Raw genomic sequence first — 15,059 nt, forward strand, 5'->3', positions numbered from 1 at the left:
TCCAGTGAGTTTCTTGTTTATTTCACTTAGTCTTACTCCTATCAAAGTCGTCTATAAGCCAGCCTACCATACTACTATTCATAGGATAATACAAACTTTCCACCAATACAGCCCTTTCTCCTCACAAACATGGAACTTGGCTTTGCCTCACCTCACCTGTTCTGTGGTGCTTCCCCAGAATTCTTCTTCCCACCTGCCCTGTGGTGCTTACCCAGAATACCTCTCCCCACCTGCCCTGTGCTGCTTACCCAGAATGCCTCCCCCCACCTCCCCTGTGGTGCTTGCCTAGAATGCCTCTCCCAACCTGCCCTGTGGTACTTACCCAGAATACCTCTCCCCACCTGCCCTGCGGTGCTTACCCAGAATACCTCTCCCCACCTGCCCTGCAGTGCTTACCCAGAATACCTCTCCCCACCTGCCCTGCGGTGCTTACCCAGAATACCTCTCCCCACCTGCCCTGTGGTGCTTGCCTAGAATGCCTCTCCTCTCCTGCCTTGTGGCGCTTACCCAGAATGCCCTCCTCATGCAAGCCATACCCCATTCAGGGAAGCCTGCCTGGCATCATGCTCCAGGCTTCATGTTTTTCTTTAAAATCCCAAAGCCCTTAGTACAAACCCATAGTTTAGCCGTTGACTTTTTTTTTTTCTTTTGAGACGGAGTCTCACTCTGCCGCCCAGGCTGAAGTGCAGTGGCACAATCTCGGCTCACTGCAGCCTCGGCCTCCTGGGTTCAAGCAATTCTTCTGCCTCAGCCTCCCAAGTAGCTGGGATTACGTGTGCCTGCCACCACACCTTTGTATTTTTAGTAGAGACAGGGTTTTACCATGTCGGCTGGGCTGGTCTCAAACTCCTGACTTCAGGCGATCCACCTGCCTCGACTTCCCGAAGGGCTGGGATTACAGGCGTGAGCCACCAAGCCTGGCCACTGACTTTGTCTTGATTTTTAATTCCACTCCGTGTAGTCTGAATTCTCCATCCAAATTATGGTTTTGTTCTAGTCTCATGGCTTGCCACCGACCTAGGTCAAGCTCTTACTAGAAATGGAACTGTTTTAACAGAACTTCACCTGTCTAACAGAGTCCCTTTTCTACTTAGAAACCCTTTAAAACCTCTCAGGTTGAAGTTTATTCTCTTAATTAGCACATACAATTTCTTATGCTTTAGGCTCACTGACCTTTCTGGCTTCGTCTCCTATCCTTTTTCCTCCACCCACCACTACACACAGCTGTGACCTGCCACATGGAGCTGCTTGTTCCCTGAACCTCTCATGCTAGTTCTTACCTTTCAAGTGTCACTACCTAGAATGCACTTCTGTACTTTACTTACCTAACCAATCTCTATTCATTTTCCAGACTTAGCTAGAGTAAAAACCTCCTCCAGGAAGTCTTCCCTGATTTGGATACCCCTAGTCTGTGCCTCCAAAGCATCCTACTCCTACTACTCCTAACACTTCTTGGCCTATTGATAAGCACTGACTACTTAGGGAGCAGGGGATGTGTCTTTTTTGTATTGTATTGCTATTTTGTATTAGAACAGTTATCTTATGTCTTACCTACCCAGAAGCCAGTAATGGCTCATCATGGCTAACAAAATCCAACCTCTTCAATTTAGAATTCAAAATCCTTGGCAATCTGATCTCTATTCTGTGAACAACCCAGTTCTACTTGCTGTTTTGTAATAGTGTTTCCTTTGCTTTCCAATCCCTAGTTATTGATGCAAACCAGAACTCTACCCAGGATGACGTCCCTTTGGTCCCCCTTCCCATGTTCTCCTGTACATGTCCAACCCATTCCCAAAGCCTCAGCTCAAATCCCATCTCCTCTGTAAAAATATACCCAGACTTCCCTTCTGCCTGAGTCATAATTAATCTCTTCCCCTTCTCTTCTTTTATGACATCTTGACATCTAATTATAGTATTCACTGCTGTTTGCTTTATACTTTTTTTGGGAGGGTGGTCCCTAGTAGATTATGGGCTCTTAGATGATGTCTCCCACAGTGCATATGACATTGTTCAAACTCAGTAATTGTACTAAACTGAGACCCTTTCATTAGAAGAAGTGCTGAGCTCCAAATCAGCTTCTATTCTAGGCTTGGCTGCTTATAACCTTGGGCAGGTCCCTTAACTTCTGTTGGCTTCCCTTGCCTCATCTCTAAAATAAGATTAATCATATTAAGGATGCTTGAAAAAAATTAATTTTTTATTATTTTCAAAGTGTCTTGGGATCTTTAGAGATTGGCATTTCTATTTTTGTGGTATCTTTCTTGCTAGAGCTTGCAGTTTTCTTAAAAAGAAACATTCAAAGGAAAGGCATGGTTTATTCAAAGAACGTTTTTTTTTTTCCAGAATCTGAAATAATTACATCCTATAGTTCAGACAAGGTCATCTTTTACCTTTTATAGCAAATGGCGGAGTCTAGAAGAAACCTGCTTTTCCTACCAGTGACTTTAAAGTGATTGCAGTATTTATGTTGAATTATAAAAAGATGAGTAAGTATTCTATCATGCAAAGAACAGGGATTTCCCTGAGGGAAGAAATAAATGAAGAAAATGTTTGAAGCATACCTAAATACAAATGACCTTTAAAGAAACGTGTTTCCTATTTATCTGTCCTGGTCAAGGCTAGTCGCAGAAATACTTACTTGAGTGATTAATTCCTTTTAAGACACACAAAGCATATCCAAAGTCAAGAACAAAGAGACCGAAGTCACCGGCAATAATAACTCATGTTTCATATACATTGACTCGCTCAATCCTCACAATACTCCCATGAGATACTGAGGGCAGGTATTATTAAACCCGTTTCATGGTTGAGGAAATTGCAGTCCAGTGTGGTTATGCAACTTGCCCAAGGCCGCTCTGTATGTAGTGAAGTCAGGACTCAAATCGATCCTTTGAATCAAATCCAGGGCTCCTCCTACTCGTATCACTACCTCTTGGCCCTGGTGCCCTGAGTCCTGTAGACAGGAGGGCAAAGAGAATCAGGTACCTCAGAAAACTTCCTATGAAACTTCACGTTCCTCCTCCCAGTGAGGTCCTTGAACCCCTCTGCAGAGGAATCCTTGATCTCCCTTTATCCTAATGCTTGGGCTCTCTCAGTGTTTAGGTGAGCTTTATTTATCTGCCCCCTTTCAACTCAGCCAGAGTGCCCTTCTCCTCACAGGCTTCCATCAACTGCCTGCTGCATGGCAGTAACTTAAATGCATCAGGCAGGAAGACACACTCAGCGCAGGGATGGTGGCATCTCAGGGGATCTCCAGTCTGCATTCACAGCAGTTTACCCTGCAGTTCTCTGAAGAGAGAACTCAAAACCCAGAGACTGCGGCTCCTACAGTCAGAGGAGTGGCTCTTTAAAAATTGTTGCTGGTCTGTACACAAAACTCCTGACTTTGGTCCCCTGTATCCAAATCCCTGCACTCTCTCCTGTGTTCCCACAACACCTGTATGTAGCTTGCACCATTCCTCACCTTGGGCCTTGAGCTATAGTTCTCTGCGGACATGTCGGATGTGTCTTATCTCCCCTGTTGGATAATAAGCTTATTGAGGGCAGGTGAAATGTTGATTATTGTGATAACTATAATGGGAAGCGGTATTTATTTATTGATTGATACTTTTTGAGTGTTAGGTACAGTGCTAAACATTACACCTAATGCTGTAATGAATCTTCACAACAGCTTGTGAGGCAGGTATTATGTTCATCCAAATTTTATAGCTGAGGAAATGTAGAAGTGGAACAATTATTTGTTCAAGATGTCACATCTAATAATCATCAAAGCCAGGGCCAAGAGTGAGGTTTGTCATTATCTTTCACTGTAACCCCAAATGGCCTGGCGGGTACAACGTAACATTCATTGAATGACAGGACGACCTAGAAGTGCACTTAGTAGAATGTCATGAACATTTATTTGATTTCGGTAAACTGTTGTATAGTTTAATTTGGACAGCACATAATATAAATAGCTAAAACTTTAAATTAATGTAGTGCTAAACGTACTATGTACTCAGGCTTGCTCTCTCTGCCGTCCTCTTTCTCTCTTCCCCTCCTCCAGAGCAAAACATCTTTATTTTCTTTTCAATTTATTTATTGAAGAAACTGAAACAGCATCTTGTAGTGTTTCCTTCACTTTGGATTTCATAGATTATATTACATAATCCTCATAACAGTCATATTATTAATCTTATGAGGTAGGTGCTATTATCATCCCTATTTTGCAAGTCAGAAAAAAAAAGGCTCAGAATGTTGAAAAATTGGTTCCAGATGACAAAGGACCTGCCCCCTCACTTTTCCCTGCTGGCCTCACCTCTTACTCTTCCCCTGGTCCCATCCCTCACTTCTCACCACCTTCCCATCCTCTCTTGCTTTCCTGTTTCTCCTCCCACCTGCTTCCTTACTTCATCCTCCTGGTACTTCCCACCTGCTTCTCCCCCACCTCCATCCTCTCTTTTGCTACATCCCTTCCATTTGCCCCCTTGCTTCTCTCCTCCTGCCCCCACACACCTGTTTCTCACCCCCTCCATGCAAATAAAAAGAAACAGTGACGTAAGAAGTGATAAGTGAGGACACAAACCCAGCTCGCACTGACTCCATGTCATATGCTCCTAACCAAGACAGCCAGCCTCTGGTGTAGCCACACCCAGCAAGCGTCTGCTAAAAGGACATTAGTGACTTTGCTATAATTCATTTTACTACTTACCACAGAGACACAAAAAATAAAGGAGAATAGCACTTAGATGTTTTATATTCATTTGCAAGTTTTATGAGAATCATGACTAATATTCAATGTTTGACTAAAGAAGTACAATTCTCTAAAATGACAAACTTAGATATTTGTCTTTTATAAATCAAAGACATCACTACTTCATCATGAGTGGCAATTTATAATGCTCTTGAACTCATAAGTTAAAAGGGTAAAATATGTAACTTCAAAAAGGATTTGGATAAAATAATAGAGCCATAGTGGTTTATGAAAGGAAGCCAAGGTTATTCATGATATATATCTCATCTTTTAAAATTGTAAATTAAAATAATGTTTATTATTGAACATTTGGAAAAAAATTTTAGAGTACAAAGAAAATGAAAGCCACTTACGATGGTATTACCCTCAAAAACCCCTCATCTTTTGAGTTGACATATGAAAAGCAGCTAGTCTCTTCCGCCATATGCGAGTGCCGGGATGAAGTTTGTGCTGCCAGTAGCAAAGATCTGACCTAGTGTAGAATCTCTAGAGAATTTTTCAGAAGAGGTAGCGAGTATGCCCACAGACAATAAAGCAGGAAGCCATATGAGAGAAGAAATCTGTGATAATAAGGCAAGGGTCATAAAACCCAGAATTTAAAGCTAAGAAAAAAAGACATGAATAAAAAAATATAGATACTGATACTTACAAGGAAAAGGTGAAAAATGAAGACTGAAGGTGGAAAGGGATGTGGATTTATGTTTTAGGCAAATTCCAGAAGTTTTGACACTAAAATAACTTAGGGAAACCACATGCATTTCAAAGACATCTATTTTGACCCACGTAGTGTGAGGTCAGGTCACAGGATGAAATGGAACATAAGAAACTGAGCTGCAGTTCTTTTGTTTTGTTTTGTTTTTTAGATGGAGTCTCACTCATCGCCCAGGCTGGAGTCAGTGGCGCGATCTCGGCTCATTGCAACCTCTGCCTCCCAGGTTCAAGCGATTCTCCAGCCTCAGCCTCCCAAGTAGCTGGGACTACAGGTGTGCACCACTACGCCTGGCTAATTTTTGTATTTTTAGTAGAGACTGGGTTTCACCATATTGGCCAGGCTGGTCTGAAACTCCTGACCTCTTGATCCGCCCACCTTGGCCTCCCAAAGTGCTGGGATTACAGGTGTGAGCCACTGCGACCACCCGGAGCTGCAGTTCATTTATAAAAAGATAGAAGACCTCAGCTCTCCCAAAGATGCCAAGTCAGGGATTAACTGCCACAGCGGGGCTGTATACCACTTTACAAGCTTGCCACTACAGACACATCCTGGCCAGGACTTCCCATTTGTTACAGTGTACCCAGATTCCTGAACATACTCACCTGGCCTTCTGCAAGGTCACCTCTACCCAGCTACCGTATCATAGCTAGAGTCCTCTCTGTAGAGATTTACTCCCTCTGGCCTGATGTATACCTCCGCTGCCCTCTTTTTTTTTTTTTTTTTTTCCTGCCCAGGGAAGAAAATGGCCTTGTCGACCCTGACATAAATGATCAGTGTTCAACAGTCCACAGGGCAGATGGAAACAGTTTGACATTACACTGCAACTGGCCCTTCTTCAAACGGAATTCCTTCTGGAGACAGCCGCATTTTTAAAGTTAACCACATGCACATCTGTAACGTGACCTGTGGTGCTTATTACGTTCTTTAATAGATGAGGCATAACAGATCATAAATAGTTTTATAGGGAGACCTAATAAGCAGGCCTATTTATTTCTTTCAATTGTATGGCCTTTGCTCCCTGCCTTAGGTTATTTCCATACTCAGAGGGCTGAAAACACACGTAGAAGACTGAGGCAGGCTGTTGGTTGTTTCTTAGAAGCCAAAGGTGACAGCAGGCTCAGCTCTTGAGACACCACCTTGTTGGTCTGATTTTAAAATTGAAACTTACCATACTTCAGTTTTTGGAAGTTTTATTATCATTATTTTTGTTCAGGCAAAATAATCAGTCACACAGTAATTTGGAGATTTTCTATCAAGAGAGGAGAAGAAAAACAGACCACAGCAAAAGGGGGCCAAGCGGGAGAGGGAAAGAAGCACAGAACCGTTTTAAAACAGATACGAGGGAAGTCTTATCTCACAAACCCACATCAGCCAGAAGGAAAGAATGCTCTCTTTCTCTCTCCTTCATAACCGCAGCCCCATTTACTTTTTTTCTTTTTTTGAAATTGAGTTTTGCTCTGTTGCCCAGGCTGGAGTGCAGTGGCGCAATCTCGGCTTACTGCAACCTCCGCCTCCCAGGTTCAAGTGATTCTCTGCCTCAGCCTCCCAAGTGGCTGGGATTACAGGTGTGCACTGCCACACCCAGCTGATTTTTGTATTTTTAATAGAGATGCGGTTTCACCATGTTGGCCAGGCTCGTCTCAAACACCTGACCTCAAGTGATCCACCCGCCTCAGCCTCCCAAAGTGCTGGGATTACAGGTGTGAGCCACCGCACCCGGCACCAATTTACTTTTAAAAATTCTCCATTGCAGTATGTTTACAGAAATCCACCCAGGCATATGTAGTTATATATCTTCCTTCCAGAAAGGTTTTGTTTTTATGGTTTCAAAAAATGTACCTGTGGTGTCTAGGCCTAAATAAAATAGCTATTTACATTTCTTTAGTTCCAAATCTATATCCATATATATCCACCCTTTTTACATGATTTTTATCACAGAATATGTACTAGTTTGTGCTCTCATTTTTAAGTGTGTATTTCTACAAGAGTTTTTTTTTCAAATCATCAAGTATGTCTTGAAGCTCTGTTCTCCCATGCTTACATTTCAACATAATTTTTTAAATTTTAAAGTGATTTAACTTATTATAAAATGGAGGTGCTAGAGTTGCTTCGAAGGGAATACCTGCTTTCTCTAGTTTCTAGGTTAAGAGACTCTGCTTGAACTTCACGAGGTCATAATCTCCCCACTCATCAGATTCTGCCCTTTGTTCTATGTCCTTCATGCAATATTTCTAAAAATAAAATGCAAATGTGAAATTTATAGGAAAAAAATATTTCTTAAGAGATTTCGAACAGAGAACATTGAGGTTATGAACCTGGTGATGCAGAGGAACAGCCACTTCTAATCAGTATGAACCAGAAGGAGAGAACAGTAGTGGTGTCCGTGACTGAGGTTACGAAGAATCCAGAGAATCCAAGAGGATTGTTAGAAGTAGGTGTGGAAAAAAACCACAAATGTTGAAGAGGTTTTTGGAGGCTACATTAAAGCCTTTTTTTGTCTAGAACTTGTTAGTGTCTCTATCAATTAAGAGCATTAACCTCTCCACATTGTTCTCTTTATAGGTAAAATGTGAGGGGGAAGGACACACTGAATAAATTACCTCTTCACTATTGTCCCAGAAACAAAATGACAAAAGTTGCCCCAGATCCCCAATGACTACGTATAATAAAAAGGAATGGCCAGGTGCAGTAGCTGTCACCTATAATCCTAGCACTTTGGGAGACCAAGGCAGATTGATCGCTTGAGTCCAGGAGTTCACGACCAGCCTGGCAAAACTCCATCTCTATTTAAAAAAAAAAAAAAAAAAAAAAAAAACATACAAAAGTTAGCTAGGCGTGGTGGTATGCACTTGAAGTCCCAGCTACTCAAGAGGCTGAAATGGGAGGACTGCTTGAGCCCAGGAGGCAGAGGTTGCGGTGAACTGAGGATGCATCACTTCACTCCAGCCTGGGTGACAGAGCAAGACCCTCTTTCTAAAAAAAAAAGGAAGTGAAAAGCAAAGGTTAACATATCGTGCCATATTCGAGGCAAAGAGTTGATATCAAAGTTCTTGTTTAATATGGTGAAAAACTACACATTTTAAAAGGAGAGCAAAAAATATTTTTAAAAGCCAACCTTAAATTTACCAAAAAGAACCAAACTAGGAAATGGAAAAATCCAATACAATTTTATTATTAATAGTTATCTACTGCCACTTAACAAATTACCTCAAAACTCAATGGCTTAAAAGAACAAACATTTCTTTTCACAGCTTTTGTGAGCCAGGAATCTGGGAGAAGCTTAGCTGGGTGATTCTGGCTCAGGTTTTACCGTCTAGAGATTTGACAGGTGCTAGAGGATCTTCTTCCTAACTCTGTCGTGCGGCTATTATCCAGAGGCTTTCATTCCTCATGACTGCTCACAGAATCATCTTGTGGATCTCACTGCAGAGTTGGTGAGTAGCTTCACAATAGGGTAGCTGGCTTCCCTCAGAGTCAGTGATCCAAGATTTCAAGCTGGGCGGAATCGGGATGCTTTTGATCTGCTGGTCACATACCCTTACTTACACTGTATTTTATTCATTAGAAGAGAATCATCAAGGCCAGGTATGGTGGCTCACACCTGTAATCCTAGCACTTCGGAAGGCCGAGACAGGAGGATTGTTTGAGGCTGGGAGTTCAAGACCAACCTGGCCAACATAGCGAGACCTCATCTCTATAAATAATTTAATTAATTAAAAAGAAGAGAATCATCAGGTCCAGCCCACACTCAGGAGGAGGGGAATTAGCCTCTGCCCTTTGGAGGAAGAATGTCAAAGAATTTGTGGACACATTTTTAAATCATTATATGATAACTTTAAAAACTATGAGAGGTGACTGGCAGGAAGGGCTTGGGGGGAACACCAACTTCTAGAGAGAATGGAGAAGCCAGATACACAGGAAGGCTCAACTCCTACCTTTACTGCTGCCCCCAGAAACCGTACAAGACAGTCAACAAAATCTTGAGTATACTTACCAAAACCTCCAAATCAAGACAGAATATATATACTAAGTGCATATGTGTATCTCTCTCATCTTCTGACTGAGAAATGATGGAAATGAATGCTGGAGGAAAACGGATAAATAGAGAAGTGAGCAATGGCTCTGATGCTCTGAAAAGTATGCAAGGCTCTAGGGTTCCAGGCTGAACTGGGAAAACAATCCAAAATCCCCGAGTAATACCAACACTGTTGGGGCCCTGCCCACCCCCCTCAGCATTCACAATTTCTGTATCTGGTTTTTGAGCTTCCAACTGCAACCACCTACAGCTGAGGGTTTTCTGTTTTTTTTGTTTGTTTGTTTTGGAGACAGAGTCTTGCTCTGTCAGCCAGGCTGGAGTGCAGGTGGCATGATCTCAGTTCACTGCAACCTCCACCTCCCAGATTCAAGCAATTCTCCTGCGTCAGTCTCCCAAGTAGTTGGGACTACAGGCATGTACCACTACATCCAGCTAATTTTTTGTATTTTTAGTAGGTACTGGGTTTTACCATGTTGGCCAGGCTGGTCTTGAACTCCTGACCTCGAGTGATCTGCCTGCCTTGGTCTCTCAAAGTGCTGGGATTACAGGCGTGAGCTGCCACGCCCAGCCTCTGAGTGTTCTTTTGATCAGCAAAGCCCATTTGGCCTCTCAAGGGGCAGGCAGAAAGTGCTGGGAAGTTAATGCTCCTCCCAGCAATGCTCAAGCAATGACTGACATCAGGTGGGATAAATATCCAATTTCTCCACTGTCAATTGCAGTAACTCTGATATGTGTTCTGCACTGCCTCCCAGAGTTCCCTGGTGGGACTGAGCTGCTCCTACGGCCCACAAAAGTCACCTTTTACTGGCACACCCTTTACTGGCTTTCTTCCCTTCCCTTCCTCACTTTTCCATTCACCTACCAGTGCTTCCTGGGACGTTCTCCCAAATAAACTGCTTCCACTAACTTTCTTGTCTTGGTTTCTGCTTCTGAGATAACCCAACCTAAGAACCAATGAAAAGAACAGAATACACACTCCAATGGGAAGTATGAACCCTGATATAGAACAATTAACAAAATCCCAGAATACAGAGTAGAGCCCAGGTAACATACAAGATAGCATACCCATGATTATCTGTAGTATGTTTCCACTTTTATAAAAGTGTCAACCTAAATAACAAACAGAGACAGAGTCTCTAAAAGAAAACTATACATATTCAGGAATATAGCATTGCAATGTGTGTGCCATAGTAAACTATATGCATATTCAAGGGGGTAAAGAAAGACAAAGGCTTTTAAATGAAAAACGAGGAGGATTACATAATTGTTTTAAGATAATTTTCCTTGGGTTACAAGGATCAATAACAAGGGTGACACTAGTCCAAGTTTGGACAGGCAGTTGGGGGCAGATATTCTCACAGAAGTATTTTTTGTGTAAGGTTGTGATAGCCTTTGTGCAAGGTTGTGTTTTTTGCAGTCTTTTGTGGTAGTTTTTGTCACCAAGTATTTATGCATGTGAACCCTTCTCTTCATGGCCTTCCTTGGCTCTATTTGTCAGAGTTTTTTTTTTTTTTAAAACACAAGTGACTATTTTTATTCTGACAACTTTCACAAAAGTATCCCACTCTTGTTCTCCAACAAGCCAGTCAGCCATCTATTTGTCTATCTTTTATTCATCCATCTGTAGACATGCATATAAATATGTCTAGGGACATGCATCTGCCATGCTGCCATGGCTGCTGGCACCCCCTATGAAGCACTTTGGCTGGTACGACTCATTGGAGTATTGTGGCCAGTAGACCAAGAACACCTTGGCTCCTCCTGTGCAACAGGTTTCTGATTTCAAAGGGCCGGAGAACAAAGGCAGGGACCTGGTACCAGCCCCACAAAACTAGAGTATGCAGACCAGGAGTGCTGACCTGGGCCCTGGTTCCCTAAAATCTTCCAGAAATGAACTCAGTTGACTGAACCCACCTTTTACCACAATCAAACCCCCAAGGGCATCAAAGAAGATAAAAAGAAAAAGCCATTCAAAGGACAGCAACTTCAAACAGTGAAGGATTACCAGCCCAGCCTACACAGATGAGAAAGAACCAGCTCAAGAACTCTGGCAACTCAAAGAGTCAGAGTGTTTTCTTACCTCCAAATAATCACACTAGTCCCCCTGTTCTTAACCAATCTGAAATGACTGAAATGACAGAAATATTATTCAGATTATGGATAGGAATGAAGATCATTGACATTCAGGAGAAAGTCAAAACCCAGTCCAAAAAAATCTAAGGAACACAATAAAATGACACAGGAGAGTAAAGATGAAATGGCCATTTTGAGAAAGAACCAAACAGATCTGAAAGAACTGAAAAACTCACCTCAAGAATGTCATAATGCAATCACAAGTATTAACAGCAGAAACAATGAAACTGAGGAAAGAATCTTAGAGCTCAAAGACTAGTTCTCTGTGATAAATCAGTCAGACAAAAATAAACAAAAAGTAATAAAGAAGAATGAAGAAAATCTCTGAAAAATATAGGATTATGTAAAGAGAACAAATGTACGACTCATTGGCATCCCTGAAAGAGAGGAAGAGAAAGTAGGCAACTTGGAAAACACAGTTGAGAATATCATCCATGAGAATGTCCCCAAACACACCAGAGAGGCCAACATTCAAATTCAGGAAATGCGGAGAACCCCTGCAAGATACTATACAAGATGATCATCCACAAGACACATAGTCATCAGATTCTCCAAGGTCAAAATTAAAGACAAAATGTTAAAGGCCGCTAGAGAGAAGGGTCAGGACACCTACAAAGGGAACCCCATCAAGCTAAAAACAGACCTTTCAGCAGAAATGCTACAAGCCAGAAGAGATTGGGGGGCTATATTTGATATTCATAAAGAAAAGAAATTCCAACCAAGAATTTCACATCCAGCCAAACTAAGCTTCATATGCAAAAGAGAAATAAAATCCTTTTCAGACAAGCAAATGCTAGGGGAATTAATTACCATTAGACCTATTTTACAAGAGGTCCTTAAGGGAGTGCTAAATGTCAAAAGGAAAGACCATTACTGGCTACCACAAAAATACACTTAAGTACATAGACCATTGACACTACAAAGCAGCCACACAATTAAGTCTGCATAACAACCAGCTAACAACATGATGATGGGATCAAATCTGCACATGTCAATATTAATCTTGAAAGTAAACAGGCTAAATGCCCCAATTTAAAGGCACTGAGTGGCAAGTTGGATAAAGAAGCACAACCCAACTATATGCTGTCTTCAAGAGACCCATCTCATATGCAATGACACCCATAGCCTCAAAATAAAGGAATGGAGAAAAAATTACCAAGCACAAAGAAAACAGAAAAAAAAAGCAGAGGTTTCTGTTATAATTTCAGACAAAACAGACATTAAACCAACAATGGTCAAAAAGACAAGAAGGACATCACAATAATGGTCAAAAAAGACAAAGAAGGGCATTACATAATGGTAAAAGGTTCAATTCAACAAGAAGTCCTAATTATCCTAAATACCAACACAGGATCACCCAGATTCATAAAGCGAGTTCTTAGAGACCTATGAAGAGACTTAGAACCCACCCACACAATAAATAGAGACGTCAACACCCCACTGACAGTATTAGATGGATCATCAAGACAGAAAACTAACAAAGATATTCAGGACCTGAGCTTGACAGTTGACCAGATGGGCCAAACAGACATCTACAGAACTCTCCATCCCAAAACAATAGAATATACATTCTTCTCTTTGCCATATGCCACATACTCTAAAATCGACCAACAATTGGACATAAAACAATCCTCAGCAAATGCAAAAGAACCAAAATCATACCAAACATGCTCTCGGACAACAGCATAATAAAAATAGAAATCAAGACTTTAAAAAATTACTCAAAAACATGCAATTACAAGGAAATTATGCAACCTGCTCCTGAATTACTTTTGAGTAAATAATGAAATTAAGGCAGAAATTAAGAAGTTCTATGAAACTAATGAGAACAAACATACAGCATATCAGAATGTCTTGGACACAGCTAAAGCAGTGTTAAGAGGGAAATTTATAGCACTAAATGCCCACATCAAAAAGTTAGAAAGATCTCATATTATCAACCTAATATCACAACTAAAAGAACTAGAGAAGCCACAGCAAAGCAACCCCAAAGCTAAAAGACAAGAAATAACCAAAATCAAAGCAGAACTGAAGGGAATTGAGATGTGGAAAACCCATGCAAAAGATAAGTAAACCAGGAGTTGGAGTCTTTGAAAGAATAAATAAGACTGATAGATTGCTAGCTAGACTAACAAACAAAACAAAAGAGAAGGGCCAAATAAACACAAGGAGAAATGACAATGGGACATTACTACTGACCCAACAGAAATACAAAAGAATCCTGAGAGACTACTATGAACACCTCTATGCCTACAAACTAGAAAATCTAGAAGAAATTGATAAGTTCCTGGAAATATGCCAAGATTGAACCAGGAAGAAATTGAATCCCTGAACAGAACAATAACGAGTTCTAAAATTGAATCAGTAAAAACAAAAAGCCTACCAACATAAAAACCCAAGACTAGACAGAATCACTGCCAAATTCTATCAGATATACAATGAAGAGCTAGTATCATTCCTTCTAAAACTGTTCCCAAAACATGAAGAGGAGGAAATTTTCCCTAACTCATCCTATGGGACCAGCATCATACTGATACCAAAACCTGGCAGAGACACACAGACACATACAAAACCATCAGGCAAAAATCCTTGATGAACATAGATGCAAAAATCCTCAACAAAATACTGCAAAAATGAATCTAGCAGCACATCAGAAAGCTACTCCACCATGATCAAGTAGGCTTTATACCTGGAATGCCAGGTTTTGACATATGCAAATCAGTAAAATTCATGTTGAACCCAAAAAGAGCCTGAATAGCCAAGGCAATCCTAAGAAAAAAAAAAAGAAAAAAAAAAAGCCAGTGGCATTTCACTACCTAGTTTCAAACTATACTACAAGGCTACAGTAACCAAAACAGCATAGTACTGGTACAAAAATAGACACATAAACCAATGGAACAGAATAGAGAGGCCAGAAATTATGTCACACACCTACAATCATCTGATATTCGACAAAGTCAACAAAAACAAGCAATGGGGAAAGGACTTCTTATTCAATAAATCATGCTGGGATAACTGGCTAGCCATATGCAGAAGGTTGAAACTGGAACCCTTTCTTACACTGCATACAAAAATCAACTCAAGATGGATTAAAGATTTAAATGCAAAACCTAAAACTATAAAAACTTTGGGCAACAACCTAGGAAATACCATTCTGGACATAGACCCCAGCAAAGATTTCGTGATGAAGATGCCAAAAGCAATTGAAACAAAAACAAAAATTGACAAATGGGACATAATTAAACTAAAGAGCAACTATCAGCAGAGTAAACAACCTACAGAATGGAAGAAAATATTTGCAAACTATGTATCTGACAAAGGTCTAATATCCAGAATCTATAAGGAACTTGAACAAATTAGCAGGAAAAAACAAACAATCCCATTAAAAAGTGGACAAAGGATATGACCAGACACTTTTCAAAAGAAGGCATACATGCAGCCAAAGG

At 41.0% G+C, this 15,059-nt stretch overlaps 1 long non-coding RNA gene across 1 annotated transcript in view; it reads right to left on the minus strand.

Moving 5' to 3' along the window:
- Positions 1-8,594: 8,594 nt before the first annotated feature.
- LOC106998893 (uncharacterized) overlaps positions 8,595-15,059 on the minus strand; it is a 33,030-nt gene continuing 26,565 nt past the window's right edge. The window contains exons 2-3 of the long non-coding RNA XR_013418488.1: positions 10,339-10,424; positions 8,595-8,939 (exon numbers count right to left, since the gene is read on the minus strand). This is a non-coding gene — a long non-coding RNA (uncharacterized LOC106998893). The remainder of the gene's footprint in view (positions 8,940-10,338; positions 10,425-15,059) is intronic.

Source organism: Macaca mulatta, chromosome 6 (genome assembly GCF_049350105.2).
Source record: "Macaca mulatta isolate MMU2019108-1 chromosome 6, T2T-MMU8v2.0, whole genome shotgun sequence".
NCBI lineage: Eukaryota > Metazoa > Chordata > Mammalia > Primates > Cercopithecidae > Macaca > Macaca mulatta.